The sequence below is a fragment of the Phoca vitulina genome, unplaced genomic scaffold, assembly GCF_004348235.1.
Source record: "Phoca vitulina isolate PV1807 unplaced genomic scaffold, GSC_HSeal_1.0 scaffold7, whole genome shotgun sequence".
NCBI classification, from domain to species: Eukaryota; Metazoa; Chordata; class Mammalia; order Carnivora; family Phocidae; genus Phoca; species Phoca vitulina.
Window position 1 is genome coordinate 39930166 of NW_022589710.1, and position 23210 is coordinate 39953375.

General features: G+C 49.2%; 1 long non-coding RNA gene across 3 annotated transcripts in view; it reads right to left on the reverse strand.

Moving 5' to 3' along the window:
* LOC116633088 overlaps positions 1-22878 on the reverse strand; it is a 35019-nt gene extending 12141 nt beyond the window's left edge. For 2 of the 3 annotated variants that reach the window (XR_004299563.1, XR_004299562.1), the window contains exons 1-3: positions 22573-22878; positions 19782-19867; positions 15710-17087 (exon numbers count right to left, since the gene is read on the reverse strand). This is a non-coding gene — a long non-coding RNA (uncharacterized LOC116633088). Of the gene's footprint in view, positions 1-15709; positions 17088-19781; positions 19868-22021; positions 22304-22572 lie in introns of all 3 variants that reach the window. The other variant, XR_004299564.1, reaches the window with a different exon arrangement.
* Positions 22879-23210: the final 332 nt, after the last annotated feature.

Below are 23210 nucleotides of genomic sequence, written 5' to 3' on the forward strand. Positions count from 1 at the left end.
CCCCCCCCCCCCCCCCCCCCCCCCCCCCCCCCCCCGCCGTGGTACAGGGGACAGAGCAGGTCTGGCAACACGGGAGCGGCCATAGATCACCCAGGGAGGACAAGGCCAAAGGAAGGCCAGCCACCCCACCTCCGGCCCCCTTCTTGCAAAGACCTCCAGAGGGAAGAAGAGTCGGGCTGAAAGGCAAAGAAACCCCAGGCCTTAGCAGAGGGAATAAAGAAAGGAAGTTCTGATTTGGAGGGAAGGAGCCCACGCGGTTTCTGGCAGGCGTTGGTCTGAGTCCCAAGGGGCCTAAAAAAGTACACCACGAGGGGCTGTCTGACAAGAGCTGTGGGTCCAAGGGTTCAGCCCACGGAGGCCCGCCCCAGGCCTGGGGAGACCTCCTGGGCACCAGCACCGTGTCTGAGAGTTCCTGTCCCTCCTCTTTCCTCCCCCGACGCCGCAGTTCCCATAAACTGCTGATGACCAGCAAATAGCTACACGCTGAAGCTCACCAGGGGGAGAAAGAGAATCAAACTGAGCCGAACAAACTGAGAGTGGGGTGTCCAGCCGCGTGGTTGGCTTGTCGTCCCAGGGCAGGAAGTGCCCATGGCCTGTCGTCCGTCCCCAGCAGAGCTCCCCCACTCAGGGCTGTGCCAGGAGCACTCACTGGCTTCCAGACGGGTCCGGCAGTGTGGGAGAGGTGAGGGGTGGTCCCAGGGGCTGGGAAAGCGGAACTGCTGGAATCTCAGGGCCAAATGGCTTGACCTCAGAGTGGGGTTCGAAACTTCCTGGCCCGGGGTAGCAGCTGCAGGTCGCTGGGGTGACCACAGTGTGTCCTCGAGCAGGTGCCTGTGAGTCCTCCCGGAGGGAGTTAACTTTTCACATCCTCCCTCCGCATCCAGAGGCATGAGACTCAGCCCGGGGCCGCACTCAAGGAGCCTCAGGAAGTGGGGGTTGAGTAAGCTCGAGCAAGGCAGGCCCCCTCTGCCTTTGGGACCATTCTGGCTTCCAAACAGACGCCATGGCGAACAAGTGGAAGGACTTTCCACAGCGATTTCACAGGCCAGGCCTGGGTTCCACCCTCCTGGAGCTGCTGGGCCCTGGTTCTTCCTGTCACTCATCACTCTGCCATGAGACCAGCCTCCCTCTCCTCGTGCCTCGGCCCCTCACCTGCACGGCCTCCTCTCTCCAGCCTCCAGCCTTCTGTGTCTCGGCTACCTGGCCCCCTGAGCCACCTCCGGTGCTCACCTCCCAGACCTCACCACCAACAGCTCTGGAACGTTGGCTTCCCTCTCACCTCTTCCTTTCTCCTGCTTTCTCTTCCACCCTCTCTTGTGCCCGCCCCCACCCCATGTCCCTTTGGGAGCTTCCTTTTCCTCCAAGCGCTCATCTGCACCCTCAGGCTGAGGAACCCCAGTGGGTCCACCACCCGTTCACTCTGTGGCCACACTAGCTGCACAACTTACCCGCTCTCCTGTCTGGTCGGCAAGTCAGCCAGACCACTGTCCCTGAGGCTTCGGCCCTGCAGGGACCCACCCCCCCCCCCCACCAGACCCCACCTCCACCTTCCACCTGCAGAATCCCTCACTGCTCACCAGACCGAGAAGGTCCAGGCGTCTCTGGAGGGGCTTCCTCGTGCCTCTTTCCCCCACCTCACGGTTCCTTCACATCACACTTCTGTGCAGCTGACACCCCGTCCCCCTCTGCAAAACAACTTACTTAGCTGGCCCAAGGCGGGGCATCATCGGCTCCTGTCCTTTCCATGCCATGGCGTCCCCTGCCCTCATTCCTGGATCGGAAGCTGCATTTAGTGGGATTCCCTATGATGCAAGTGCACATTCACATTTGAGAAGCACAGGGCCAAAACGTGGCCATGTCTTCCTTACCCTCGAATAGCCTCCCTTGGCCCCACTTTCTCTCAGCTCACCATCGTTTCGCGCTCATTCCATTTATTACAGACTTCTTTATAGTGTCCCTTACACCTCCTGCTTCGATTTCCTCTCCTCAGGTTTTGGCAGCTGCCTGCTCCTTGGGGCCATTTTCACAGGCGTGGCCGGGAGCCACCTCCAGCGCCTCCTCCTCGCCTGGATCGGCCCCCACTGACCCCCTCAGATTCCCTCTTCGGGCTCTCCTGGCAACCTCCTGCCCGGCTTCCATTTTCCTCTCCATGCAGGTACTCTTTACCTGCCCCTCTGCCTGGCCTCTCCTCCCCACACACCCGGTCCATCTTACCTACATCCACATCTTCAACCCTTACTGCCATGAGCCCAAATAGCCACTGAAACATCCTGATGGCCTTCTAGATACACACCTGGTGTAGACATCCCAGTGTCTCTCCCATTACACTGATCACCTCCTCTCTCCACCCATCTCTCTTCCTGAGCTTGCCCATCTCTGTTCATGGATCTCCACCCCTCCCATTGCCCAGCCTCAAAACCCTCAGAATTGTCTTCATCTCCTTCTTCCTCTCCTTGCATATCTGATCAGCCTCCAGAAGCCTGCAGAATCTCCTTTTGCACTATTTTGTATATCCCTCCCCATCCTGATGTCGCTATCTAAATGCAAACCCTTGTCATCTCTCCCCTGGACCTTTCCCCTCACCCCTTCTGTGTCCATCTGCTCTTGGACACCGAGCCCATCAGAGTGGAGGGTCTCCCTCTCTGAAACCCATGTGGCCTTGGTGCTGCTCCTGGCTCCCCAGCCAGGGAGACACCCTCCCATCCTTCCAGCTGGGTCCTTGTCACTGCCATCATCACTCGCAAATACTGACTGAGGACCTGCCCTGTGATGTGTTCCTGTGCCTGGATCAGAGTCTCCTACTTTCCCCTCCCAGAACTTGCTATCCTGCACTCACCCAGTTCTCTGGTTCCTCTTTTTGTTTACTTGTCTCATCAGCCAGAGACACCTCCTCTTCTTTGCTCCCATACCCACCGGTCAGCACCTCGTCCAACCATACTCAAGGCCTAGTCCATAGCCCACCTCTCCAAGAAACCCGTAAGATTCCAAAGGTAGAATCCATCTCTCTCCTTCCCCATTCACCCTTAGAGTAGTGTTTGATTCCTATTACAACTGCATCCCAGTGTGTGTGTGTGTGTGTGTGTGTGTGTGTGTGTGTCACATCTCCCTGGTTGTGTGGTCCTACAGGCCAAAGAACAGCTCTTACGCAACTCGAAACTACACATGTGAATCGGGTCCTTTCCCTTCATCTCACAGATGATAAAACTGTGGTCTGAGTGGCCCCATGTCTTTGATGCCAGTTGGCAGCAGCATCACATCCCAGCCCTGGCCTCCTGGTTCCTGGTGCAGTTCTAGGGTGACAAAGTGCCCATCGTCTGATGGCACGTGCCCTCCACAGATGTGCTCAATTGTCCTTCAACTCTTCTCTTCCTCCCACACACTGGGTGGAATGGAATCAGAACAGAGAGACCTTGGATGAGGAGCCAGGGGTCACCCAGCCCGTTTTTCCACCACCACCCCCAGGCCTACACTGAATAGCCAACAGTGAGTTGACCCTCTAGGGAAATTGCTTGCTCACCTTTCTTAGCAAAGGATGCCATCATCCCCAACATCTCCAGGGAAAAAATCTCTTTGTTCTACTCTAAATCTCCCACCCCTCCAACCCTCAACACCCTCGATAAATCTTTCCTCCAGCTAGGTCTTCTGCAGGGGTGGGAAGAGCATTTCCTGTGCTCCCCACAGCACCGTTTTCATTGCAGGAAGATTTCTGGAGCTTGTTAAGGCTTGTAGCTCCTATAAGGAAATGCACCGTATAAAAATAAACAAATCAGTGTGTTTTTCTAAAAGTCCAATAGGACACCACGCCTCTCTCTGTATGACTATCCACACTGGGCAGTCACATAGGTATTTTGTGGGAATTTGGAGAAAGCCAAGCTTTTTCATTCAGCAAAGGTTTATGTAGGGCTTTGTGCCGGGGCATCCGCAGCGCAGAATGCACTCAGCCCCTACCACCAGATTCGGCCTGGGGCATCCCAGCGCCTGTTAGATTCATTTCCAGCACTCCTTGCTTCCAGTCTAGCTGTGGCCTTACCTCAAATCCAAAGAAGGATTCTGTTTTTCAGTTTCAGAAGGAATTGGTTCATTTACCTTCACAAAAGCCAGTGGAAGGATCATGCCTGAGACTCAAATCCTTTTGGTAAATTTCAAAGAACTGGCTGAGTAAACATCAATCGCCCCGCCCACCTGGGATGGAGTAGATGGCGCCGTCGCTGCTGGGAGCAGCAAGGGACATTTCGAGAGTCCTCTACTCCACATTCCATACAACCTGGAGCAGAAAAATAGTTCTTTCTCGGGAGGAGCTTATGTTCTCTTTCAAGGCTAAGCAGGAGCAAGCTGACCCAGGAAAGGGCTCTCAGACTCGAATGCTTTTGCTTTGCGTGGGAGTACAGCGGTCTCACTGGGGCCCAGGAGACAGACTGACGAGGGGAGAACTCCTGTGTTTGGGATTGGGTTTGAAAAGTTTCCGGTTTGTCACACCCAGCTCGCAGAAGAGCAGAAAGAATTTCCAGCTGTTGTAGGGGTGAGAGAGCCCCTCACCCCACCCTGATTCTGACCAGGGCTCTTTCTGTGCTCCGGACTCTGTTGTCACTCCTCCTGGGCTGGTCACCCCATCAAACACCCGGTCCCATGGGCCAGCTCTGGAATCAGATGACCCTTTGCCATCGAGAAATACAGGTGGCAGAAGGTGACATGGTGTATGATTCTGCTTATATGAGGCACCTAGAGTGGTCAAATCCATAGACGCAGAAAGTGGAGTAGAAAGTAGCACGTGGTTGCCAGGGATGGAGGGTAGCGGGGTAAGAACGGGGAGTTCGTGTTTAACAGATAAGGAGTTTCAGTTTGGGAAGATGAAAAAGTTCTGGAGACAAGTGGCGAACACTGTCACAGAATTGTACACTTAAAACTGGTTAAGACGGTACATTTTATGTTATGCATATTTTACCATAATAAACAAAAGAAATACAAGTGGGGACTCAGCCTAGATCACAACCCTGTTGGGAGAAGACAGCCAGGTGACTCAGTTCTCAGCCCTAAAGAGAGGTCTCTGTGCGTGTGTGCCTGTGTGCGTGTGTGCGCTGTGTGTGTGTGCGCTGTGTGTGTGTGTGCGTGTGTGCGTGTATGTGTGTGCGTGCGCTGTGTGTGTGTGTGTGCGTGTGTGTGTGTGTATGTGTGTGTGTGCGCTGTGTGTGTATGTGTGTGTGTGTGTGTGCGTGCGTGTGTGTGTATGTGTGTGTGTGCGCTGTGTGTGTATGTGTGTGTGTGTGTGCGTGTGTGTGTGTGTATGTGTGTGTGTGTATGTGTGTGTGTGCGCTGTGTGTGTATGTGTGTGTGTGTGCGTGTGTGTGTGTGTGTGCGTGTGTGTGTGTGTGTATGTGTGTGTGTGCGCTCACACGCGCACAGGCACCCAAGCATGCTGGGAGTGTCTGTGACCCTGCAGGAGTGAAAATGGGTCCATAAATGGCATGGTGAAGGAGGTGGGCATACTGAAGCAAGCCATTTAATCTCTGGGTGCTCCCCATGACGAATTTGGGGGTCATTCTGTATAATGCAGACCAATGGAAGATTCTCAGTGGAAGCTGTTGTTTAAATGCCAAAGAGCCTGTGTAATATCCTTGGAAGGCTGAACGGGAGGCCTTTTCTCCATGACCTGTTCACAAACGCATTTGGCTTGTTCTAAGAAAGACTAGATTTTTGGAGTTGGAGAAATTGGGGCTAGGGTTCAGGGCCTGCCATTATGCGGCCAGTTATAACGTCCATTTAAATTTAAATGCCTAAATCAAAAGAGTGGTGAATCTGAAAATGCTTTCTGTAAACTGTAAAGTACCTCACTCTCATCTTTTATCCTGAGCCTGGCTATGGGAACAAGATAAACAATGGATTTTAAAGAATTCATATGGCAGGAAAGTTAGCATAGATCCTAAAATAACAAATTCAACCTGCATGACCTGTTACAGGATTCTTTAGGCTTTGGAGGCAGCCCAGTAGAAATCACAGCTGAGAATAAAATCACAAGTCCTAGGAGCCAGACTTTCTGAGAAAATAAATTCTGTAGCCTTTGGCAGAAGGGGTTGGTCCAAGTTAAAACAGATATTCCTGTAAGAGTGGCACATTAAGCCTTTATCAGTTATCGGTACTGAGGCATAAAGTCATTTCTATCACATCCTATTTTTTTTTAAGATTTATTTATTTATTTATTTGAGAGAGAGAGGGCAGGGAGGGACAGAGGGAGAGGGAGAGAAAGAATCCCAAGCAGACCCCCCACTGAGCATGAAGCCCGACCTAGGGCTCGATCTCACAACCCTGAGATCATGATCTGAGCCAAAACCAAGAGTTGGATGCTTAGCTGACTGAGCCAACCAGGTGCCCCAGCTCCTTATTTTTTTTTTAATACACATACCATAAAATTCACATTTAAAGTGCCTAATTCAGTGGTTTGGTTGTTTTTTGTTTTTTGGGGTTTTTTTTTTAAGTATATTCACAAGGTCATCAATTACTATTTAATTCAGAATATTTTCATCACCCCAGAAAGAAATCCCCTTAGCAGTCACTACTTGTTCCTCCCTCCTCCCAGCCCCAAGCAACCCCTAATCTATTGTCTCTCTCCGTGGATTTGCATATTTTGGACATTTCATATAAATGGAATTATACAATATGTGACCTTTGTGTCTAGCTTCTTTGACTTAGCATAATGTTTCCAAGATTCATCCATGTTGTGGCATGAATCAGAATTTATTTTTTATGATTTAATATTCCATTGCACAGATAAACCACAGTTTGTTTATCCATTCATTGGTTGCACATTTTGATTGTTTCTACTTTTTGGCTAATGTGAATAATGCTGATATGAATATTCATACATAAGTGTAGTGAACATGTATTTTCAGTTCTCTTGGATACATACCCAAGAGTGGAATTGCTGGGTCATATGGTAACTCTATGTTTAACTTTTTGAGGAACTGTCATATTGTTTTCCAAAGCAGCTGTACCATTTTACTTTCCCACCAGTAATATAGGAGTGTCCCAATCTCTTCACATTCTTGCAACACTTGTTATTGTCTCTTTTTTATTACAGCTATACTAGTAGGTGTGAAGTGGTATCTCATTGTGATTTTGATTTGCATTTTCCTAATGACTAAAAATGTTGTGCATCTCTTCATGTGCATATTGGCCATTTGTATATCTTCTTTGGAGATATGTCTATTCAAATCCTTTGCCTATTTTTAAAATTTAGAATGTTTGTCTTTTTATTGTTGCATTGTAAGTTTTTTGTATATTCTGGATACAAATCTCTTATCATATATGTGATTTGTAAATATTCTTCCCATTCCATGGGTTGTCTTTTCACTTTCTTGATAGCATCTTTTTGCCCAAATGTTTTTCATTTTTATGAAGTCCAGTTTACTTTTTCTTTTGTTGCTCGTGTTTTTCATGTCATAGCCAAGAAACCATTGCCTAATCCAAGGTCACAAAGATTCATGTTATTCTTTCTTCTAAGAATTTTCTGTATTTAGCTCTTTGATCCTTTTGAGTTAATTTTTGTATATGGTGTGAAGTAGGGATCCATTTGTCTCAGCACTGTAAGTTGAAAAGAATATTCTATTCCTATTGAACTATCTTGATAACTATGTCAAAAAATGGATCTTTTTTTCTAATATAAGCATTTAAAGCTTTAAAATTCCATCCAAATGTTAAGTGAAAAGAACCAGGCACAAAAGGCCACATAATATAAGATTCACTTATACAAAATGTCCAGAATAGGCAAATTCATAGATATGGAATGTTGTTGATTAATGATTTCCAGGGGAGAGGGAGAGGAGGGAGTTAGGACTGACTGCTAATAAGTATGGGGTTTCTTTTTGGAGTGATAGGAATATTCTGAAATAAGATAGTGATGATTGTTAATGTATTACATAGTGAATATAGTAAAAAAAATACTGAACTGCATACTTTAAAATGATGAATTTTATATTATCTGACCCCTTACAGGGTCTCTACTAAATGCCCTGAGTGATCCAACTGGTTGATATTTGAACATTTATCAGTCCCATGTGAACTCTGAATTATTCAGCTGATAGTTCCTGATCATTCTTTGCCCAGACTTATGGAGTTTCACTCTGTGTACATCTTCATGTTAAGCAAATACTCAAGAGGACCCTTATGCAGATTTCTAAGGCTTTTTCCACATAGGCCTCCGCTTTTCTAGAACTTTGCCCCACAACTTCCATCCGAAGTTTCATTGACCTTCAGGTTCTGTCTCTTAACTCAACAAGACCACCAGACAGCTTGGGATTCCTTCTCCTGCTCTATACCAGAATGTGTCTCCAATCAGAAACGGAGGTAATCATTGGACTCATCTCATTTATTTCCTCTATCTCAGGGATCACTGTCTTGTACTGCCTGTTGTGCAGTATCAAAAGCCATCAATGTATCTATTTTGTTTAGTTTACTAGTTGTTTATGGTGGGAAAGTAAGTCTGGATTCTGTTGCTCTGTCATGGCCAGAAGCAGAAATCTTAAGACCTGATTCTGATAAAGAAATAATGGTGAGGGAAGGCATGCCCAAAAGTTAGACACTAATGACTTACTGGGGATCCCAGGGTATGAGGCAGCAGAAAGACCCTGGCATCTACAGGCCATGCAGGAGCAAGTAGGACAATGGAGAAAGGAACAAAAATGCAAAGGCTATAAAAACAAATCTCATTTGTGTTCCCAGGTGGCTGGATAGCTTCCATTTGCTTCTCCAGATCTACTCTCCACCCTTCACCCTGCCCCATACCTTAGAGGATTAACCTGTCTATACTGCATCAATAGGGCTCCTTTGACTCTGGTTTCTAGTTGTGCTCAGGCAAAGAGAGGTACAAGCAGGAAGCTGGAAGGCAGGAAGATCATTTATTCCCCTAATTTCTTCTCTGCCAAATCACTGTGAATTTGGCAGATGTCATAGGTCACAGGTCCTGTCAGGATCTCTCTCTAGGTTCTAGTAACTCTTCCTTTCTCATGACCCTTCAGACTTAGGGATGGTAATGCCTTCTCAATGTTATTAAACCTTGAGTATCACACCATTTTTGTTAGTTCCCTTAAACCCTAGTCAAAGCTTGCTAAATAATCCTTTCATTAAATTCTTCTCTGTCTTTTTCCCACCAGGACCCTGATACTATAGAATTATTGATGCTGTCCCTAACTGAACAATGTACTGCCCACTAATTGTATGACCTTAGGCAGACCACTTTCTGACTTTCTCTTTAGTTTGCCCTTGGCCTACCCTTGACTATTTGGGGCCTTATAAATCAGAAACTCAATTTCAGCAGACTACCCCACAGTAAAAGCCCTAGGGCAATTAGTGCCCCCTCCCCACACCTTACCTTTTCTTTATTGTCTCCTACTCCCACACTGGAATTCCTGGTTTAGCTGCTCTGCTTCATAGGATAATTCAAGTCCCTCCCTCCAGATTTTAGCAACAGATACAACTTGCTGAGAGCTGAGAAAGCATCAGACCAAATGAAAACCACTTACAGGGGGATGGCCATCATTTTGGGATCAAGGTCAAGTTCATACAAGCTACTCAGCATTTGGCCCTGGCCAGTAGGGTTCAACACACAAGGAAAAAATCTTCCCCTCCTGATACATGCACCTTGGAGAAGGCATTTTTATTTTTTAACTAGAAAGACAGATAAATAGCATGAATAAAGAAAAATGTTTTTAAAAATCAGGAATTTAAATAATAAAGAGGGAAAAGCCATTAGTTTTAGAAGGTTAGTTTTATATAAAGGTATTCCTGAGGTCAAGAAAGCAAGTTAGACAGGGCTGGGCACACAGCCTCCCCCAGGCTGAAGCATATTTAGAAATGGAAGCCAAAGGAATGGTGGAAGGAACCCACAAGCAACAAGAACCAAAAAGTTAGTGGCTGTCTATCCTGAAAGATATTAGGCCACAGTGAAGACCATAAAAGTGAACATGTTACCTTTGGGTCCAGCATCTCCATCTCCCTGTCTGAGAGAGGGAAGATGAAATGGTCTTCCACCTTTCTGTGAAAACCCATTAAACCTACTTGCCTTCCTAGGGAGGTTATTTCTGCATAGGGCACCTTTTGTGTCTTCCCCTTGATCAAAGGAACACTTAAGTCCCCTTAGAGGTTTCTAACAGGACAAGCCTATTCACTCTTCCAGGACTGATGTTTTTCCTGGAGGTTCACTTGATCCTTGCCCTAAATATAATGTACCTTTCTTCTGCCCACGTTGGAGCTCAATGCCAAAGCCTCCCGGGCCACTACTCCTGGGTTAGCCCTTCTCTTTCCCTCCCTCTCTAGGGCTACTTCCAAGATTTCAGGTAAGGTTTACACCTCTCTGGGAACCAGACCTCCTCATTCTTCAACTCTTACAGAGGCTTGAACATGACACTGCATCTTCTTTAGAGAAAAGGCCAGTGTTTTCCTATTATTTTGTTGATATTGAAGGCAACCCAGACTTACTTGAGGATGTACCTAGGCAGGTTGTTGGACTGGATCGACCCAGGAGCTCAGGGATTCCCAAGTGAGTCATCAGGCCCCTACAGTAGCAGGGCCCAAAGAATGGCAATCTTACCCTACAGCCTCTACTTGATGCCCCTTCTGACCTGCTCCCACCACCACTAGTTGTTATAACCTGACTGACAGTATCCCTCTGTGCAGTCTGACTTCTGATAAGGAACTTCCATGAAAGAAGCTTGGCTCACCTCTGTGCCAGCTACCCACACTATTGGTTCAAGGCTTGGAGGGTGTAACCCTTTGACCCCTAACCCTTGACCCTGACCCTAATTCCCACTGAGGCTTTCCCTGGGAATAGGTCTATACTTAACATTTTTTACTGAAGGGAGAAAAGAGACAATCCACTCAATGATTTGCTATTGTTAGAGTAATTAATACTCCAAATCCCTGAGTAGGAGTGACTGACAGTTTTGAGGCTCTTTAACTCTTCCTATCCTCAAATTAATCTGAAGCTTATTTTCCCTGCTTCCTCTAATTATGTTTCAGGCCCTTGCCTATCTATCCAAGCCAAATTCACTTGGTCTTGGAAGGGATTTAGTTAAAGGGGACACAATGCCTTGCATTTGACCAGTGGCAGCTCTGGAGTTCCCGTAAAGGAGGACCTAGAGATGGAAAACTGGGTAATACAAAGGCTAGGGGATTTTTCTTCAAGCTATTTGTATAGTAAATACTATTTTTCTCTTAGGTCATATGTTTATTTAAGACAGCAATAGGCCGGAGAGAAGTCCCCCCACTACCACTGCTTGGCACCAATATCATAGTTGATAGTCCCTGTCTAAAATGGTTCACCCCATAACTGGATTCTCTCACTTTTCACTCTATTTCTTCCCCTTTCACTCATTCAATCCCTGGCAAATCCTACCCCACTGGTCTTTGTCCTATTCATCTATCCATCCATCCATCCATCCATCAATCCATCCGTCCACCCCTCCATGATGGCAGCTCCTTCCCAATGGGAAGCAAAAGCCCCATTCAGAGAGTATCCCTGTTTTTTTCATCCAGGCCTGTGGGGTCACCCCACTTTGGCTTCAAATCCCAAGTGATGCCAGAGGCTGCAGTTAGGGTTACTGCAATTCTCCACAGACACCTTTCTCCTCTTCTCATTCCCTCCCCATCTCTTTTTCTTCTACTCTTAAAATTCCTTTTCTGTTTTTTCTCCTTTTTTCCTCTCCTTTTTCTTCCTCTACTCCCCATATTTTAAGCATACCTAAGGCAGCCACCACAGATATTTTGTAGCTATTAAAACTAAAGAGGGGCAACTGAGCCCAATCTTAGAAGAGCTGATAACTCCCCACTCACAGGTCCCCCTTCATCCTGCCACTCCCAGTGTGTCTGGGCAGAGCTAACCTGACCTTTTCCTCCCCCGCCACCAGGGTGTGGATTTTAAGGCCTTGATGAGGAACCCAGGGCACCCAGCCTGCTTGCAAGGGCCCTGGGCTGGTGATAGCCCATCTAACAGGAGAGAAAAATAAGCTCCCAACATGGAGAAAACTGCCTTGCCTCCTGTTGCTATTGACAACAGAACAACAAAGCCAGGATTTAATGGCCAGGCAAGACTAAAACAGTGCTGTCAGCAACCAGGGCCCAACTAATCTCCTTCCAGCAGTGACCTCCGTTCTGTGCACAGTGACAATGAGTGTAACCAGACACAGAGCTCTCAGGTGTAGGAGGCAGGCCAACAGCCACAACACCACTCACCTCTCTCCTCTTGCCTCTGGCAGACCCATTGGAGGTCAATCTCCCCCAACTGAAGCACATGTGCTAGGAGTGGAGGATGGTCAGCATCAGGCCCACAGGGGGCTCCTCTTCAGAGCTGCATTCCCAGTTCACATCTTTGTTTCTTTCCCAAAGAAGGGATTAGGTCTGGAGCCTGGGCACCTGGAATGTTCCTGCAAGCATGCCTCTCACCTGGCCCACACCCCCACGCTCTGGTTACCTATTTACTGTCTAGGCCTCTAGAGCCCCATCTGTCCTAGAACTGCTGGCTTTAAGCTGGACAGTCCTTGGCAATCATTTGGTCCTGACCCTCTCAGGAACAGAGGAATCCCTACTTGGGATTCAACCCTCCACATGAGCCGGATGCCCTAAACAAAGGAGTATCACAGGAGGAGAAGCCACTCTGATCTAGTATACGAGATGGGTTACAAATGGATTCATTCAATCCATATTTTGGGGGGCCATATGGCGCCAGAATTTAGTGCCAACCAGACATGGCCCCTTTGCTCCTGAAGCTGTCTAGTGGTGAAAATAGAAATGGATCAAGTAATTAAAGTACAGTGCTGTTTACCAAAAGGGAATATACACAGGGGTCCCAAGCCTTGGGAGGGTGTAGTCGGGGAAGCCTTCCCAAGGAAATGGCATTTAAACAGAAAGCAAGAGAGTGTTTTTCTCATTTGCCTCTTCACCCAGAGCCTAGTACAGAGCTGGCACATGGGAGTATGCAGTAAATGTTTATTGAACGAATAAACTAGGAAATGAACAAATATCTCCACATGTCCTGAGAGCCCTTGGTTACTAACAGCATTTGGTGATGGGTCTGGTAATGTATCCATTTACCAAAAAAATCTAACTAAACTTAAATTCGTGAGTCCTCATGAATCTATTCATGATATGGATGCACTGCGTGCTGTTCATTCCGTTTTAGAGGTGAGTTTGCTGGGTCACAACTAGGGAAGATGATACCCCTGAGATCCCACAGGGAGTCTTCTGGACCCACCCCTTTCCCCGACAGATCACACCATGGAGAACTCCATAAATGGACTCATTAAAGCAGGGAAGGTCAGCCTCTTGACAGGTGATTGGATTTAGATATGAAAGCAGAGATGGGTTAAACTCCTGTGCCCAGATGTCCTAACCACAGAGCTCAAAAGAAGACAAGGGGAGACTAGTGCCATGAGCCTACCCTCTCTTTCTCAGAAGACTGTAAAGCGTTCTTGGAAATGACCATAAAGCATCCAAATGAGCAAATCCAAGGCCGTTTGCTGTCAGGTTTCCCGGCAGGATTGTGGGCAGACTGACCAGCTGTTCCATCCCCCAGAACTGTCTTAACTTCAAAGACTGGGTTCTCTGTCCCTGAAAAAGTGCCCCTACTACACATACCCTGAAAGTCTCCCAGACCTCCAAACATACCCACATTAGGTGTTGCTCTTGGGCCTCGGGAAACCTGTCTCTAACATACGGCAATGAGTAGCCCCTCCCCATCCCCCTCCAGCAGACACATCTCCAAGAAAAGAAACCAGACCTAGTGACCCTGCTGATGTGGGTAGAGGCAGGGCCACCATGTGGAGCCATGCAGGCAGTTCACGGCACAAGATGGTGAGTAGGGACTGCAATCCAGCCCTCGCTCTGCTGGCCACGCTGTCCCCCCGGCATGGTTGCCTCCACACAGAGGAACGGGTGCCTTTTTCTTGTCTGCACAGAGATGCATGTGAGCTAGCAGTGACCCTGGGTGGAGAGCCCAAAGAATTACATCTGGGGAGGAAAATAAGCCAATCCTTCCCTTGCCACCACCTAAATAGTCCAGCCAGGTGTTCCTCAAGTGGCCAGATATGCTACTTGGACAGACTTCTTAGAAGGTAATAGAATATGATGGATAAACCAGTAGGCCCAATAAGGCTTTCTGTTTTATTTTTCTATGTCCTGAGTTCAGATGACAGTGAAAATTGAACTATTGAGATGTACTAAGGAAGGATCAAATGCCTTATTTCTGTTAAACTACTTTAAGGAGAGTGAAGATTTACAGGAAGTATATCCCCTCTGTGTTGGAAACACCAGGGGTTTAGAATCTTTCCCAGACACTAAGCTCTAGCTTCACTTACTTGGAGCCTGTTGGTCAGGAAGTACAGCCTGAGAGATGAGGTAAAGTGGGCATTTTCTCAGAAAAACGACCCTCCCCATGGAGGGCCCGGCTTCTCACCAGAGAACATACTCCATGCTCAGAATGATTAGCTGACAATGTCGTCTGAATGGTGGCATAACACCTGTGTTATGGGAAAAGGACTGCGATTCGAGCAAATGCTTGTTTGCTACAGGAGAATGGGCCGTGGTCCCTCACTGATTTCTTTACATCACAGGAACGTGTCACAAAAGTAACTCATACCTGTGGGCAGAGGCAGCTGCCCTGTCTCAGAAATGCTTTCCCAGCATGGTATCTTGTGGTATCTGCCCATCTGCCCAGTCTTCCTGGAGGCTAGAAAACAAGCTATGGGCATGGAGCTAAGTGCTTGTTTTGCCAACAGGGTCTCATCAAATCCCCACACAACCCTGAGATGAAGCACTTATTTTTACTGATGGGGAAGGGGTTCAGAGAGATTAAGCAACTTGCCCAAGATCACACAGCCAGTAAGTTCTGGTGAAGCCAGGACTTGAACCCAGATCATGTAGCTTTTGTGCCCACACCCATTACCACCTCCACAGCACGGGGTTTTCCGGGCCTTTAAATGAAGTCAGAGGGCTAAGCTGTAATGAGGGGGGAAGATACAGCTCCCCTGATTTGCACTGCCAGCCAAGCTTTACTGACACAGGTGACGTGATCTGAGATACAACTCCCCCAGAAGCAGGGGCTGCCTCCTACAGTGTGCCCAGTGCCTGGAGCCAAGCTTGACTACAGGTGAATGTTTATTGAAGGGATAAAGAAATTTCTCCTGAGCTGCCCTTGCCCTGCCTTGCTCCTCCCTCTGTCACAAGCTCTGAGTGTGCCCTGGGTTTAGCAGGGCCCCTGAGCAGACACCAGGTTCTACACAAGCTGACCCGCATCTCCGCCACTGACCTTGGCTGGCATGGCTTAAACACACACGTCCAGTGATGGACAGCTGGGGGAGGCCTTGAACATGTGGAAGTGTCCTTCACACGATGGGCTCTCAGCTGTTCCTGGGAGTGCCACTAATGAGTCCTGGGGGCTTGCACTCTCGTGGGGTCTCCTTCCACCCGCACAGTTACAAACCCCCTCTGGTTCCCAGAGCCGTCACACGTGTCCTTTCTCTGGTTCTAAAGCCTCCAGAGGGACAAATCCAATCAGGAGATTTGTAACTGCCCCCTTGGCCCTGATCTCCTTCTCTTGAGTGGCCTGAGTGTTGGTGGGGTTCAGACTCCCCCATGGTGTGGCTAGCCCCTAGGTGGGCCCAGGCAGCCGGGACATAAGATATCAGATATTAAATGTCAAAGATCAGAAGCCAAGTCACTTAAGCACCTTGAAATCCTGTTCCAGCAGTTATTCTCCATGTGTATCCACTAGAGCAGCCTGATGAATCTGTCAGTACCAGGGAGGATAAGAATCAAATAAGACAGGGCCCTACCCTCAGGGTGTCCCCCATCCCACGGAGGAGCTGAGTACACACACAACAATCAGCAGCAGGACAAGGTTTGTGGGCTGTGGGCCGGGCACAGCTCAGAAAGAACAGCTGGTGTTGGGGGTACCGAGGGGGAGAGAAAGAGAAATAGAGCCCCTCAAAGTGACTACGTTGTCAGAAGTTCCTCTCCTCTCCTTTCACTCCCCACCCAGCATTGCATTCCTGTTCAATTACCTATTGCTACATAACAGAACGCCCTAAAACGTAGTACCTTAAAACAACTCACTATTCTCTCTTATACCTGTGCTGACCGGGCTCAGCTAGCTGGTTCTCACTCAGGATCTCTTGCTGTTACAGTCACCCGGTCGCTAGGGCTGGAGTGCCCCCAAAGTTCTACTGAGCTGCACAGCCAAGTGGATGCCATTCATTCACAAGGCTGGCAGTGATGTGAATCTTGGTGGAGAGCTCAGCTGGGGTTCTTGATGAGAGCACCTATTTCCAGCCTCTTTGTGTGGCTTGGACTTCTTACTGGATGGTAGCTGGTTTTTAGAGCAAGTGTCCCAGGACTAAAGCTTCTAAAAGACCCGGACAGATATCACAAAGCTTCTGATAACCAAACCTTGGAAGTTCCAGAATGTAACCTACTGTATTCTGTTGGTCAAGCCAGTCACTATGGCTATCCCAGTTTGGAGAGGTGAGAAGCAGCACATAAACATCAGGAGGGAAAGACTGGGGGCTACCAATTTGGAGACTGTCTACCACAACTTCCTTTATTGAGCTTGGAGAGGGAGAGGAAATAAGCTATGGACTGGGGAAGCCAAAAGGAAAACTACTTTGTCCCTCTGTCCAGAAGAAGGTACTTTTTTTTTTTGTACTTTTTTAAAAATTTAAATTCAATTAGCCAACATATAGTACATCATTAGTTTCAGATGAGAAGTACTTCTTTCTCCAAGTCCTTCCTCACATTATTCTCTTAACTCACATCCCAAGGTACATTCTTAGACTATGTCCTATGCCCAGAATTCTGGGCCAGAATGTGGAAGAGAGTGGAAAAAAACCATATACATCATCCTCTTTTGAGAATGAATTTGTTACATGACAGTTGCCAAAAAATTGCTTATCTGCGCAGCGTGGACTTCAAGGGACACGCTCTGGTGCCTATGACATCCCAGCAGTGGTTGCCCTGGAGACCCGGAAGTCAAGGATGGTGAGGGAGCTTCTTGCCAAGATGACTTCACACGGAAATCTCCGCTTTCTTGTGACCACCTGGTCATGAAGCTATGAAGGAAAGAGAAAGAGCCATAAATTCCTCAGATGTATGGACACAGGCAGAGCAGAGTAAGCTGATGCAGAGTCCTAGCACACACATCATGAGATGTCCTTCCCCTCCCCCTGACTTGCTTTGTTGGGGGCTGTCCCTCTAACCTTAGGCCCAGGAGATTTGTTTGGAAGGCTGTAGAATCACCTGGAGGTTTGAGACTGCCCTTCCCATTCATCTGGATAATTCAAGCATAATAACTCACTTCTAAATCTGCAGTTAACTTCCCCAGCCTCTGCCTGCCACTCCTCATTACATACCAGGGGAAGGTGATCGTTGCTAGTATAAAGCAGGATGGAGTACTTTGCACATCCCATCCCCAAGTCACTCCTACTCTATACTACTGGAGAGACCTCTTCAATCTCCTCCCCCAACACAACAAAATGTGCTTAATAACTCTTTCCTTCCTTCCCCTCCCTTCCTTCCTTCCCCCTCCCTCCTTCCCTCTGTCTTTCTATAAGAAACTCTAGTGCATAGATGAGATTAATTATATTCTTTAGTTCATGACCCAATCTCATCTTTGTACCATGCACACTCTACCTCTATTTAGTTATTTTTAAAAATAAGCACCGTCCAGCCCACCACCCCAAACAAAAGTCAGAACCTTGACAATAACCAACATATCTTCCAAATCCCAAGTGACTGTAAACAGGAAAACGAAGCAGCCAATCACCCAGCATACACAAGACAGAAGAAGCTAGTCCTTTAAAAAAGTTTCACTGGCGTCCAAAGAAGGCGTCTTTTCGAAATGCCTCGATTTTTACACTGCCCAAGTGTCCCATTAAATCCCGCTCATTTAAAATCTGGGTTCCCAATTGGTATATCATTTTATTTTAATGATCTGTGCTTCCTATAGAAACATGGAAAATGACTATTTCTTTTTTCAATTAAACGTGTAACGGGCAGCAGATGAAAGGCAGCGTCTCCGTCCTCCTGCGCCCCGGGGAGCGGCCCGCAAGGGGTTAACACAGGCCCGGGCGGACCCTGGTGGAAAACTCTGGGTAACCCGAGCGCGGCCGGCCCGCCTCGCGCATGCGCCGAGCACCCCTCGCGCTGCCCGCTCCCCGCTGCCGGCTGTCTCTGTGCACAAAGGCCTGCTTTGTTCCCTCAGCTCTGTTTTAAATATCTGACGACTGTTCCCCCCCCCGCCCCCCAATCCCTGCGCCAAATCCCCGGGCCTGGCTGCAGGCGCGGCACAAGGGCGCATTGTGGGGCCGAGCGAGGGGCGAAGGGGGCTGGGGGCGGCCGGCCCGTTGGGGACGCTCTTGTTTCGCCAAGTTGACTCAGCCATTTCGGTCGCCCGGGCTGCGTCTTGGGGGTGGGTGCAGAGGCTTTGGGGGGGTCCCCAACAGTAAGAATCAGAAAATGGGGACCCTGAGGGTGAACAGAAGCATTTCCAAAGCGCGCCGGGAAGGAGGTGCTGAAGTTCAGCCGAGCACCAGTGCCCGGGCAGCCAGGGGGGTGCGAACCCGCCAAGTCAGACGCTTGGTTTCAGTCGGTCGCTGTGCATTTAGAAAGTGCCTATCACTCAGTCACTTTGAAAAGTGTGGCACTCGGGCGGGCGCAAACCTACCCGAACGGGGGGAGGTGGGTGTGAGGTATGGAATCCTTCCTTCCCGCAAGTTTGGGGCCCCAAGGGGCGCTGCAGAAAGGACATCACCCCGGGCTTTCTGCATCCACAGCTTTCTGGCCCTCTTGCTGCCAGGTTTTAGGAATGGGCCCTCGGGGAAATCACACCTTCCCTGGTTTGGCCCCTCCCTCTCAAGGGTAGGTAGGTGAGGACTGGGATGAGGTTCAAACAAAAGTAGGCTTTCAGCTTGCTGGAGAGCTGGCTCTGCCCCTGCGCCCTCCCTCCCCTTGTCCTGCTGGCATTCCCTGCAGACTCCCAGGTAGTTTTCCTTCCCAGCTCAGGTGTTTGTTTACCAGCACGGAGGAGGAGGAGGAGGAGGAGGAGGAGGAGGCCTTGCACTGGGAAGGTTTGCAACAGAAAAATCACAAACCCCACCTCTCCGTCCCATTTCCTTTAAGGGTAGGGGGACACTGCCTTTCAGACTAGGTCTCGCAAACTTCAAGCAAAACACAAAATGTGGGCCTTAGTAACTCTGGGAAGTGTTTGGTCCTCAGTTTAATCAAAAGGAGGTTTTCTTTTCGCTTGTAACCAAAGCCCCCATACCCCTCAGAATCTTGAAGGGAAATTGTGAACCTTCCACCCCAGGGCAGGTGAAGGAGGAGGAACCGGCTTGGGAGGATTTGATTCAGAAGCAAAGGACTTTGTAATTTTGTTGTGTTCTAGGCCTGATTGGGAGCCCCCAAATCCTCCCTCCTGGTTTGTTATAAATCTGAGGGTTGACTTACATTGCCCTGGTCACATTTCTAGTTGCGAAGGCCATAAATATTTCCCGAGATGTACTTTTTAAAATCACACTTTGATTCACATTTCACTTGTTGTCTCAACTCCCCAGTACAGTGAGTATTCGAGCTGAGAGCTCATACAGAACAACCTTCTTAGTTTGCAAATGAGGGAAGCTGCCCAGAACCACTCAGGAAGACAGGCCTGAGGGGGGCCTGGAGGCCAGGTCTCCTATGTCCACGACTGGATTCTTTAACTTCTAATGTGCTAGTTGGCATGGAATGAAGACCAGGTTTTCACTTACCACTTCCTCACAAATCCTTCCCACATAAAGGATTCTGATTCAAGAGCCAGGCGCTTTGAGGAAAGGTTCTTGGTATTCACACAGCTCTGTGGAGAGATGAAGAGTCTCTTCTCAGTATATCCCTCAGAACTGCTGAGTGTGCTAGGACCACACTCCACACTCGCTACAAGCTTAGAGACCTAAGTCACGTTCAGCTGCCAGGGTTGCTAAGTGGCAGAGAAATCCTGGCTGCCTGTTTCCAGGCACCCTTCCGTCTTCTTAGGAATTTCTTCAAGCTAACACTAAGTGTCCTTTCGCCACTCTGTTGGCCAGTAAGCCCCCTATCTCTGGAGATGATAACAGCCCCCAGCCCCCGCTGCCTGCAGATCAGCCTGCAGCTGAGTTGTTTGGGAAAGTGTTACCTAGAATTGACTTCTCTCTGCGATGAGTGTGCAGAATAGGAAAATGGGATGGTGGTCCGTACAACCCCTCTTCCCTCACGCACACACACCTGCAGACTCAGAGATGTTGGAAGGTGTACCGGAGCATGTCTGTGATGCAATACAACCTGCTTGGAGAAGAGCCATCAGCAACAGTCCCATTGCGTGGCGGCGCCTGTACATCTGGGCAGGAGGTAGCCGGATTTATACCCCACTGAGCGCCAGAGGATGGGATCACTGTAGACGACCTTCCGCTTGTACCTTTCACTCTGGCCCACCCTTCTTTTTCATACATTCTACATTGACCTATATACAGCACCCCGACCCCTTGCGCCAGCCAACCACTGATTTGAAGCTCTCCCACGTTGGCAGATGAACTCACATTTCAAGCCATCACGTGGGAATGCTGCCTGGCGGCCAAGGGTTTGGTTTCAGCAGCATCACCTTTTGACTGTTCAGCAGTGTTTGTGCGAGTATTTGAATATGTTACTGCATTTTGACCTTGTTATTTTATAAGAACAAGTGGAAAATGGAAAAATGAAGTGCTGATGCTGGTGATAAGAAAGGCAGGTCTCCTAAACTTAATATAATTGAGACAAAGATGGAAATCATTAGGCGCGCCACAAGAATACGTGGCCTCCATCAAACGTTCCCTGGATTTCAGCCAGTCGCCTGTGTGTTCAATTGTGAAGGAGAATAATAAATTAGAGAGCATATAGGACATTCCGTACCTAACATGGTCAAAGATTGGATCGAAAGGTGAGGTGTGATTGGGAATTTCCCATGTTCCCCCAGTTCTAAAGCTGCATTGATTTAATGACAGTGTTTCAGAGCAAGGGTGAGGGTGATGCTGTGAGACTGGAAATCAAGAAAATACAGTGATAATATTGTTCGGCCCCCTGGGAACGGAACCCTCCCTTATAGCTTTCAAGTGCTCGCTTTGCCTCTTGCATGTCAGACCGGCGAATTTTCAGGAAAGCTTTAGGTATGAAAGGAGAGTGTGTCCTATAGGCACATTCTCTGTGGGGGTCACCCCAGCACCGAAGCCAGGGATGAGGCCTTTAATCAATGTGCCAAAAGGGATGGAACTTAACTCAACAGAGGTCCTCGTGCCAGGAAGTTTTCACAGCCCGCCCGCGCCTGGCTGACAGAAAACCGTGAGAGTCGAAGCAAAGAATGCAGGGCTGGCCTTACTCTGCTTTGGGCACCCGCTCCCCTCATAAGCCATTGTCCCAGCTGTCTCTAGGGGTGGGGAGGGGGCATGCTTTCCCTCTGGGCTCTGCCTGGATTAGCTGTCCTTCCTCTCCGACTGCCCGGCCAACTCCTGGCTCGTTCCTGAGGACTCGGCTCCGGCGTCTGCGAACCCAGGCTCACGCTTCTGCCCTGCCACCGAGCACTCTCTGCCCACCCTCCACACCGTGCAACCACGGCTGCCTTGCCTGCAGGAGCTTGGCGGCCCTCAGGAAGCGTCTGCTAAATGACCAAGGGACACGGGGCGCGGGAGACCCTCCGGAAGAACTCTGTAGCACGAGACTGTCTATCAGAGCTTGCAGGCGTGACCTAGCACGGCCATTTTGAACTTCTTAGGCACTAAAAAAGCCCCTTTCTTTATTCTCCAGAAGCCAAGCCATTTGTCTCTAGATTCTTCCTGGTCTGCTCCCAAGGTGCTCTCATCTGGAGGCTTCTTGCCCACACCAGTGTCTTCAGTCCCGGGCCTGCAGCGCCACCCTGCTCACCTCCGGGACGGTTCTCTGCAAATACTTTTGCTAAGTAAATCCACTGACTTTTCCTTCAACCATGGGATTCTTGCTGAATTCTTACCACTTTCCTCAGGCAAAAACAACCCAGAAGTGCTGTCTGATCCAAAGCATTTCCCAGGGAGGGCAGCCAAGTGAGTGCAAGAACCTCTCGGCCGTCTGGGACTGTGATGTGATGTCTGAACAGCCTCTTTAGAAACACTCCAGCCTTTTCCAGGGATGCCATCCAGGCGGGGACACTCCATGTCAGCCCCTCTCAGTTGTCTGGGGGTCCTAGGGGTAGACGCAGGAGCGCTGGATCGGGGGATTTAGCCTGACTGGGCCTCAGCTGGCATGACTGGGTCAGCTGTGAACGAGAAGGGGGTCCAAGCCCCAGTTTGTACCCTTCCACCCACTGACTTTTTCTGCGCCTAACACCCTCCCTGCCCTGCTGCCCTTGGCTGTGACAATGGGAAGCCATGGTCTGAACAGCCCGAGGGGGCTCAGCTCGGAGAAGCCCACCACTGGCCCGCCCCCCACCCCACCCAGCACGACACCCCACGGGCCCCTTTCTGAGGGTGCCGCCACCATCACTGGCTGGCCAAACTGCTCTCAGCACTAGTCCGTTCCACTTACTCTCCAGGTCCTTGGGAGCTTGAGCTCTCTGGGGCGGTGCCCAGAGTCCACTTGATAGAAAGCTGATTCTTTTCCTGTGGGACAAACAGCTCTGATCAGAACACGTCTGTCAGGGGAGGACTTGGCAGAGCTACAATGCCAGGCTCGGATGCGTCTTTTCTGTTTCTGATTTCCCAAAATTCAGGCAGGAAAACATGCCTTCCCCCTGAGCAGCCGGCTGCCCCACCGGCATTTGCATCCCCCAACGAGATATAAAAGGAGCCAGTCGCCGGCCCCCAGCGAGGACAAGGCTGTGATTCAAGGAGGCCCCAGTGACATCCCCAGCGTGAGAGTGCAGCTGGGGCGCTTTATGAACAGTGCTGAGTCCCAGGGGGAAGTCGGCCCTGTCCTCTAACCCACAAACGTCTATTGTTCACTTTCTTGTTTTGCTCCAAATGTTTAGATGTGCTCAGAGCACAGAAAAGCCCCCAAACCAGCCATCGGCCAGGGCCAGCCTGAAGCCGGGAAGCCTATGGCTGGAGCTCTGTGGGACCCCTGTCGTCCCCGTTGTTCCCACATCTCCCTAAGGAAGTGACAGGGTGACCTCTTCCTGGCCGGGGCTATTTGGACAACAGTGGGTTTGGGTTTCCCCCGCCCCC